General features: G+C 37.6%; 1 long non-coding RNA gene across 1 annotated transcript; it reads left to right on the top strand.

Annotated features, from left to right (window-relative positions):
- Positions 1 to 3,745: 3,745 nt before the first annotated feature.
- LOC136283088 (uncharacterized) lies at positions 3,746 to 7,603 on the top strand. Its single transcript, XR_010718542.1, has 3 exons — positions 3,746 to 3,859; positions 6,202 to 6,268; positions 6,728 to 7,603. It is a non-coding gene; the product is annotated as an uncharacterized lncRNA (long non-coding RNA).
- The last annotated feature ends 2,861 nt before the right edge of the window (positions 7,604 to 10,464 follow it).

Genomic DNA, 10,464 nt, shown 5'->3' with positions numbered 1-10,464 from the left:
AATGAAATTACGGGTCTCTGAAGACTACAGAATAGTTTAGTTGAGCCTGGGAAGGTTATAGCATTTACTAAGGGTGGGGTAATTGGACAAAAATGAAAAGAACAGATAATGCACTGAAAAGAACTCTGCAAGCACATGAATATGGAAATAAATAGAAGTGAATGAAGGAAAAAAAAGTACTTTTCTTTACTGATTCTGCTGAAGTTGATTAGGTTAAAGAGTTATCAAGAAATTGGTCACAGAAACAGGTTTTCCCTGTATTCCTGCTAATTTGAGAAATTGAGGAGGGGCTTCTTTGACATTTAGGCCTAGAGGGTGCCTTTTTATTCAGGGGCAGGGGCGCTTATTCAAGGATATACTTTAACTAAACACCAAAAAGGATATTAAGTCCTCTTACATAATTTGTCTAGACTCCAAGGCAGTCTCACCATTTAGAGGAAATTAAACAACTTTTTCTGTTCTAGCCATGGAGGCACTTGGTGGCCAAACTATTGGTTTACCTCAGATTATTCTGTGTACACCATCCATGAGGGGGTCAAGCCAACCCACACCTGTGGAGAGATATGTAGGTAATAAATTAAATTGAGTTTGCTTTACTCTAAGATACCTTCTACTCTGAAAAAGCCTGAGCCATTAACTGAAAATTGTAACTAATCTAGAAGGTTACTGTAGGCACCCCCCTTGATGCAACAGTATTTCCTCAGAGTGCATACAAAAAAGGAAAATCAAAGCTAAAGCTACTATAATAATGACCTTATTTTTGTTTTTTTTACAGACAGCTTTTTTGACTCTTCCCAAATAAGTGAGGCAGTGCAAAGGGCAACAGAAACTGTGGAAATTGCACATGCAAACTGGTGGTAGATCTTCCTGGAGTCCCTTTTTGTTGGACAGTGCTTTGATTTTATGTATAAGGTGATATTACAATATGGTACAATTTTGTCTGATACGTGTTACATAAACTAAATCTCATGTAATTAAAAATTGTGCTCAAAAATTGTTGTCAACAGTACTGAGTAACTTACTGGACATATTTTGATAGCCCATGCTTACATAATTGTCAGGCAGAAAAACATATTCATTTTGCAGAAAAATGACCACAATTTGGATCAAGTTGTACTCAGATAAATTAAACCAAGCTTGCATCCCAAAAATAAATTGTCAATTCCTAAAGTCAACCATACCCTTCCCTCTGATGATGGGCTAACACTTGAAAGGCAAACTTAGAAACTCTTTACAGAGGCCAATTTACATTTATAGATTGATTGGCTAGTGGGCAACAGGTTAAAGGTTTCTGATATATGCACTAAACTAGTTAGCAAGATGGGAGAAAAGGATTGAATGGTAACTTAGAATTTGATTGCATCAACCTTGATGAACCATTTGAGAACATTCATTTAAATGAAATGTTACAAATCCCAGCATATCAATGAACATATTTTGATTCTTCCAAATAATGACAAAATTGACTTCTTTTTAGAGCCAACTACAATTTCTTTCAATATCACTTAAAGTCAGAGACAAATTATTTTGGGGTAATTTGGTATCAGCTACATCTTAACTATAAATGTTCTTAATTAACAACAGGGGAACCAACAACAAGGTACAATGAGGGCAACAGTTCAACCATCAGAAAGAAAAGACAAAGAATTAAGCCTCTCCAAAGATGATCTGGTAAGTGCTTCATATATGAAATAATTAAGACTGTATTTGTGTTGTTTAAAAATGCTAGCTGTCAAATAATGCAAACCCTTTTGCAGCTTACTTCAATGGGGTTACACATACATTTCAACACCCACAGCCAACAAACATACTCAGTGAGATCTGGAAAAACCTAATAAGAAGAAATAAATAAAATATTTAAAAGGTATACATTTACTCTTATTGTGTTGTCATTTTCAAGATACAAATAGCTACTAAGATTTAATGAATGGAAAACAATTATGATTCTGATGCAAGCTGAAGAAATACGCAATTTGTGGGAAAATTGTGTCAGAAAGGACCAAAAGATGGTGTAAAGATTAAAGTTTACATGCCCAGTGGTTTGTGCAAAAAAACCTTTCACAGAGAAGGTTCCTATCAAGTGCTTGATAACCTTGCAAGCAAATACAGCTTTAAAGTAACGTACATAATGATCCAGATGTTTTGCTATTTTAGGAAATTATGAAAATTATAAAAATCACTACAACATGGGAAAGGAGATTTGCCTTTAAAAAGTGCTGCTGCACATCCCCCATGTAGCTCATATATGTAATTTTTGTATTAACTCTACAATGAATTGCAGACCAATGAAGATTACCCTTCTCAAACTTCCCCAGTGGTATCAGCTTGCCTTTTCAAGAGGTTTAAATTCCCCACGACCAAACTTTTAAAAGTATCCAACAAGTGAACTAGATAAATGTTACAAATAGTTTTTACTTTCAGGATATTACCTTGAACCTTTTACTTATAGGAGGTGTATGACTTGCTTGGGAGTAGCCACAAGCAGCCATTGTTCTTTGTCCTAGAGAGACAGGAAAACAGGACAGTGTTTCCAACAGAGGCTGTTAAACCTCCTAGAGAAGTGCTACCTAGTGGAAAAGGTATTGAATCAGTTAACCTATTTAAGTATCGGTGAGTGGTATTTTCAACCTGTGAATAAGATTCAAACCACATGTTTCTTTTCTTGCAATCAAAAACTGCAGGTTATTTGATAATGCCAGTCAGAGAACTTTATAGTCATGTGAACAATATTTAATACTCATCAATCACTGTATGTTGGGTAACACTCTAAAATGAACTACCGTAATTTCCGGTCGATTACCCGCGGGTAATCTGTTGATTTTGCATTAAATCCGCGCCACTGCGGGTAATAGGGAGGTGCGGGTTATGTGACAATTTTAAATTCTTCTGGAAGTTGAATTGAAAAAATTTCTTACCTACCTGCGTTTCCACCTCTCAAATGAATTTTATTGTATCAAAAGTGCCACAAAGCGGCACGAAAACATGATGCCAACTCGAGTTTATTTCACGCATAATTAGTTGCGTGACAAACAAATTTTTATCGGCACGCGTGAAAACAAAACCTTGATGGTGACAAAAATAATCCAAGGATATCCGGCGCATCAGTAACAAATTTCCAGTTTTCACTAGCTTGAGCTAAAGAGAATTTTCCCGTTTTAAGGGACTTGTTAGGCCCAGTAGAACAGGAGATATCGATTTTTTTGAGAAATTGCCGACAGTAATTTTAAATCCCAAATGCATCACCAGAATGTTGAAAATAATAGGTGCGAAACTTAACTAATTTCGCGCTGAAAAAGTATTTTAACGACAAATGAACAATGGATATTGCTCATTACGTTCCTACATGCTATAAAAAGGTAACTGACTGAATAAGAATTATAAACCTCGATCATTCGCGATAAGTGTATCCACGAGTCACCAATTAAGTTAAAATGCCTGCTGTGAAACGCCCACGTCACAGTTTTACGTTTGATTATAAGCTTAGAGTAATAACTCTTGCCGATGAAATCGGTAATAGAGCAGCAGCAATAATCAATCAATAAAGTATAAGCTAATATTGACACAGAATTGTGCACATGTCTGAATCGAAAGACTGAAATGTATCGCCTTAATGTCACGTTTTCGCCACCGAAAAAGTTGAATAACAACGTGCGGGTTATCCACCGGTGCGGGTAATCCGTTGACTTTTTTTTTCGCCGTATGCAATAATCGGCCGGTGCGGGTAATCGGCCGTGCGGGTAATCGACCGGAAATTACGGTATGTGTTTGAACATTCTTTCTAGAACTGAGTTGAAATCTTTCTCCTTTACTTCCAGTCTGAACAGGAAATGGACAAACTTATGTCAGAGTCCCAGAAAAAGTAAGTAGACATGACTTGTACTTACGAGTGGAGGCTTTTTAACACTCTATTTCATCTCCCCTAACTTTTCATACTGCTTCATCCACATAGCCACATTTATCATTTCATTTATCGTAACATGTAACTGAACACATTGAAGGAAGAGCTAACGCCACCTATATATACACATGTAGATATGATAACCTGATGACTTGTGTGTATCAACAGTACTGTTGCCTGCAGATTGCAATTCTTTCGTCAGTGTAATTTAGGCCAGGCTTATTCCAGTAATAAAATGTCAGAATTAGGTGATATAGGTAACCTTAGCTAGGGTTAGATTTGCCTGCAGCTGCTTGGCTACAGATGCTTACACACACAAGCCTGATTAATTAAGTGACCATTATCTTTGTTATATTGTTATTCACTAATTCCATATGCCCTCATTAAAATAATATAATTGAGAATCATCATTGTGAAATACTATAATAAATTACTTTTACTTTATAGGATCCTTTTTAATGCCTATAATGTACATCCCTTGATATTTTGAATGGTTATAATGAACATTCATGTTATATTAAAGCATCTACAGCTAGTGATGAATTTACTTTTAGTATACCACTGGTACACAACAAATGGCATATCACACAAGTTAATTTCATTACAAAAAAAAAATCAATTGGAGGAATTACTTCTTTTGTTCTTGATCCTGGTTATTTACCAGCTTTAACAGGGATGCAGAGAAATCTAAGTCCTGAATGCCTATTTATGAAAGAAAAAGTCCCTGTCCTTGCTTTAAGGCCAGAATACGCAAGGGATGTTTTCAGAAACTATAAAAATGTTGAAGTGCAAGATTGAACTTAAAGATTTTGCATTTAAGATAAAATGGACAGGAGAACTTTAGCATTTAGGAAAGGGCTGAAGGAGAAATGAGAAGGGAGTGGGTAAAACAGATGGGCCGGTGAACGGAAGGGAAGCTTAGGGGAAGAGAGAAAGAGAGAGAGAGAGCAGATAAGGGGAAGGAGAAGAGAGTGTGGACTGGGACTTGAAGAGGGGAAGGTGGGTACAAGAGATGGGAGTTTAATTTGATTATAGGTCATGGTTAGTAGATGAGTCTGGTGAGGAGAGACTTTTTGGGGTTCAGTTGGAGATCCTGTTCATTTATTTTAAATGCCCTTGTTTTCTATGTTTTCCCTTTCTTGAGTGCTTTTTTTTTCTGCTGGTCAGTTTTTTTCCCTTCACACAGTTTCAAAGTCTACCTGGCTAGTTTTTTATGCATTTGGTGATTATATTTAATTTTATTGTTGAGAACATTTACAGTGGTTTCTGTCAATGCCACATCCAAGAGCAATTTTCCAAGCATTGCCTTAATAATAGGTACACATGTACAAATGTATATATAAGAGAAATCTCCCAAGAAAAAAGGGAGGGCATTGACATTTGTCCCTTTGTGTACTTTTGCGAGTAGAGAAAAACACACCTGAAGTTCCTAAACTCAATGTATTTCAGATAATCCTACAGCTAGATTTAGAGTAGGAAGGTGCTTTTGTACCCGGAACTTGTAACCTCTACCATAGAAATGGATGGTGTGTTCTTTTGTGAGATCTCACCTGGAGTTCTAAAGCTAGATTTGGCAGTGGAAGGTGCTTTTGTACTCTGGAGCTTGCAACTTCTACTATAGAGGCGGAAGGTGCATTTTTCTGCATGGGTGCAACTAAGGCAAGGGTTCACTCAGTGTTCTACAGCTAGATTTGGCAGTGGAAGGTGCCCAAGTACTCTGGAGCTTGCTACTTCTACTATAAGGGCAGAAGGTGTGTTCCTCTACGAGGTTTCGCCTGGAGTTCTATTGCTAGATATGGCAGTGGAAGGAGCTTTTGTATTCTGGAGCATCCAACTTCTATACCATGGAGGCTGAAGGTGTGTTCCTTTGTGGTAGTGTGACAAGAGCAAGGTCTCACCTGCAGTTCTATAACTAGATTTGGTACCAAAAGGTGCATTTGTACTCTGGAGGTTGCAACTTCTACTACAGGGTTGGAAGGTGTGTTCCTCTGTGGGAGCTCTGCCATTGTCACTGATAGTCCAGATTTACACTTGTTTCATTGAATTAGGAATAAAGAGGTGTTTTTCTCACTTAAGTATCCTTGTCAGTTGTAGTGTTGTATCATTTCAAAGATATTTTACTTTAATATTACAATAGAATCAAGGAACTTAAAGAAATGCTGTGGAGTCTTAACTTCCCATTTGTTCGACAAAACTTAGACATTAAAATTTTCCTAGAGAAAGACAAATGTAGATAGTCTATTTCTGTAATCAATAATTCTTTTGGTCAGGGATGCTTCCACTCTTCTCCTATTTCCTTCCAGGAGTCATTCAAAGGAACTGGCCCTTAAGAAACTGACCAGGATTTCAACTCAACCATTGAGATTAGAGGTATGTTTTGATTGGTTTTTGTTCTAGCCTTGTTAGTGCTTTTCACCTCTTATCAAGTGTGAATGCTTCAGAGTAATGCAAACAACACTGTTACCACTGAAAGTTAAGTAACCAGGAAAGTTTGTATACTGAATTAAAGTCATAATGACCCAGTTTTCATCTTATTTAAAAAGAATGAAAGATAGATGTGCTCTACATTATAATTGGATAGTTACAAGTAAATGTACACAGGAAATACTAAGTTTTTTCCCACTATTGGGCAGGAATGTTAATTGACTTTGGTAGAATTAAAGAAATTCAAAAATATCCTCATCATTTCAAACTTCAGGTCATCAATTGTTTGAACCTCTATAATCAGGGTGACCACAAAAATAACGTGGTCAATAGCCAGGACTTGATTGAAGAAATACAACTTAATTATATGACACAAGTTTAACAATACTTTAAAATTTAATTTAGTTGATGATAATAACAAGGACACTGGAAAGAAAGTTAAGAAGATGGAGAAGAGGATGAAAGAATTGATAAAAAGGTGACTAAAGGGAAATCAAGAGACACACATGACAAAAAGGAGGAAAAGAAAGAGAAAACCAGAAGACAACAAGTCAAACTTGAATGCCAAAAAAAATGAAAACCAAAGAAGATGACATTGAAGTGAACAACATAAATAGACGTCAAATGAGAAGGTTAAAGCTAAAGAAAACAAGAAAAGTAACACTAATAACTAGAAAAATCTACCTTAGGTTTTATCACACAAAAAATTATTTGTTTTTGCCTGCACCCATGACGTTGGGCAATATTATTATGTCACATGTATGTATGTCTTGCCACAAAAAATATTTTTAGCTTTTTTTCTCTAAAGTAAACTTGAAAAAAGGAAGCTTTTTACAGACTTTGGCTAGTTACACAACACAAATGTGAAAGAGTGAGTCACATTACAACTTGCTCTCTCTTGAAAGAAAGAAGTGACAATAAACTTCATGATCATTGTCCTTGATAAACAATTCTTCTTTCTTCAAGTTCAAATGTAATTTTTCTATGGTAGGATTCATTTTAATATACAACCAATACAATTGTACAGAAAAATCCCAATTATTACAGTTACATTGATCACCAGAAACTGCAGCAATCAAGTTTGAAAAGCTTACTGTTTGCAAATTTCAAAGCAACAGTTGTACATCAAGTTTTTTTCCACTGATGACGTTTAATGTCATGTTTTAAATTCAAGATTTTTACCTGATGTCCACTGAATTGTACTCTGCTTACAAGACAACTTTTCACTTTGAAATACACAACCATTAATAATCTAGAAAGAGAGCCCATAACATGTTATTAACCTTGTTGTTTTAAAGTAAAAGATGGGCTTTATAAATTGAATTCTGGTTGAGTGGTTACTGATCCCTTGCTTAGTTGGAGCTAGTCAAGTGGTAAACTCTTTACACTTTTACAATGTCAGTCATATTCCCCACCCTGTTCCCTTTGCATTTCCTGGAATCCCATTTCCTATGGTACTGGCCACCATGGTCATTACCTTGACATTTGATCCAAGGGTGATACTGTTGCTACTTAAAACTTGGCCAGCTAAATATTTGGCCATCCAGAAACTTGTTGATGAGACAGTGCAAGAGGATTTTAAGGCAAAGTACCCTTCAACAAGGGTGATCATTGACTGCACAGAGATTTGCTGCGAAATGGGTGCCAAGTAATCTTCTTTTAAATAGTGAACTGTTTAGTTCTTATATACATCACACCACTTTAAGGGAGAAGTAGGAATCTCACCCAAGGAGTCCTCCACATTTATTGGACAGTTGTACACAGGCAGCATATCACATACATGTCCAATACACCCAAACCGTTGCGATTCGTCTACGGTCGTTGACGTCACACCGGAAGTCGAATCGTGCGTTAACATACCGGAAGTCGAGAGGCGTAAGCAGTATGTGAAGTTATCATGGTATGCCGGAAGTCGAATAGTGCGTTAACATACCGGAAGTTGAGGGGCGTGCACGTGAGCAATGAGTGAAAATGAGTGGCATGGTACAACTCGTCATTTATTATGACGAGTCGTTCGATTCGAGTCGAATCGTCTCGATTCGACAACATCTTCAACCTTGAAACCTTTGAGGGAATCTCGTCCACATGTCAGCCAAAAACCTTCTTCAGTAATGAAGGAATTCTCCCCTCCAGTGAAACCCCCGAAATATCATCTTCTGTGAGAATAACAATGCTATCCGACGAACTTGCCGAAGAAGACGCCCTAGTGATACTGAATAAAGGCCTTTTGAGTTTCATTCTCATATATTCGAAACAAGGCGTTTCCGCGCGGCCGCCATTTATGAATTCGGTGTTTACCTGAAGTTTAGCTGCCACAAAACACCTCTCTTCATTCAGTCGAAGATGAAGATGTAATCTTTATGTTCTGAATCTAATATATCTGGAGATATCATTAAATGCTTCACGTACATTTGAGTGAAAAAATAATGAAATTTATTGGAATTGATGATAGTCCACGATAGTCCACGATAGTCCACGATAGTTCACGATAGTCCACGATAGTCCACGATAGTCCACGATAGTCCACGATAGTCCACGATAGTCCACGATCGTCCACGATCGTCCACGATCGTCCACGATCGTCCACGATCGTCCATGATAGTTGATGATAGTCCATGATAGTCGATGATAGTCCATGACAGTTGATGATAGTTGATGATAGTCTATGATAGTTGATATTTGGTGATAGTCGATGATAGTTGATGATAGTTAATGATAGTTAATGATAGTCGATGATAGTTGATGATAGTTGATGATAGTTGATGATAGTTGATGATGGTTGATGATAGTTGATAATAGTTAATGATAGTTGATGATATGTGATGATAGTTGATGATAGTCGATGATAGTTGATGATAGTTGATGATAGTGGATGAAAGTTCGTGTTCAAAATGCGCGTAATAGTTGAAACAATCATCGACTATTAAGTAAAGCATCAATTGTATGAGATACTAACGCTGAAACGGCTGAACAAGGAAAACTAAAGTGTGTGAGGTAGCCCTTCGTTAGAATATAGTGAATTTGGAGAAGAGCTAGGGCTTGAACGTCAATGAGTCAGCTGGTCAGTCAGTCTGTCAGTCAGTCAGTCAGTCAGTCAATAAGTCAGTCGGTAAATCGGTAAATCAGTCAGTCAGTCGGTCAGATGGTCAGTTAATAAGTCAGTTACTCGGTTAGTCAGAAAGTCAGACAATACGTCAGTCTGTTATCATTCAGTTTGTCAGTTAGTCAGTCAATAAGTCAGTCAGTCAGTCAGCCAATCTGTCAGCCAGCCACTCAGTCTGTCAGTTAGTCGGTCAGTCAGTCAGTCCGTCAGTCAACAATCAAATAAGTTTGCCAGGTAATCAAGCATGCTGGTGTCAGCCTCATCTTCCATAGTCTGGATAAAATTAAATGGTGCCTTTGCTTCATGTTCTTTCACAGATGGGAATGAGTCATCAACTATTTGGAGCAGAAGGCTGGTTATGTTGGAGCTACTGCTCTTAACGAACTCTTAAATGACGTTAAAGCCAATTATGGGATGCTCCTGATCATCTTGACTACCTACCTTGTTGAGTTATAGACCCTTCCGCTTGGGTCTAGGCATTGGTAACTGAAGTGGCCAACATCCACAAGTGAAGCAATGGTTGCAACGGAAACCCCTCCTTTGTCTTTCGCAACTCCAGCACACTCCAGGGCGGACCCTCCTTTGTTCTGCTGGGTTGTACTGTAGGTGGGGGTTATTACGACTTTGTTGTTCCATACCCTCCCGGATAGCGGTCAGTTCTGCTTTCAATTCTGTAACTTCGGTAAAAAGGTTAACTTTTGTTGGCTCTTCCGGGTTTTTATCTTCAACCGAGGCTCCGCTGCCACTGTGTGGGTGGTCACTTAAGCTACAAGTTGTGTGGGGGTTCGGTTTGTGAGCTGGCCATGGCGGGAAACTAGCTTCTGCATTCTTTTTGTTTCATTACTAACTGCTAGATTCGATTTCTCAAAAATTTCTTCTTCCTATACTTTTTAGGTGTTTTGTAGGCAGGGTTTTATCTCCATTTTGATGTTATCATTCTTATTTCAGAAATATGCATTGTACCAGCTTAGGGTCATACTTTAAGTCAGATCCTGCTTCTTGGGATGCAGAGTACATCTTGTCTTTGGTCAAGGAGGCG

Source organism: Pocillopora verrucosa, chromosome 8, assembly GCF_036669915.1.
Source record: "Pocillopora verrucosa isolate sample1 chromosome 8, ASM3666991v2, whole genome shotgun sequence".
Taxonomy (NCBI): domain Eukaryota; kingdom Metazoa; phylum Cnidaria; class Anthozoa; order Scleractinia; family Pocilloporidae; genus Pocillopora; species Pocillopora verrucosa.
The sequence above is the reverse complement of the archived record's forward strand: the minus strand, read 5'-3'. Positions and strand labels throughout refer to the sequence as shown.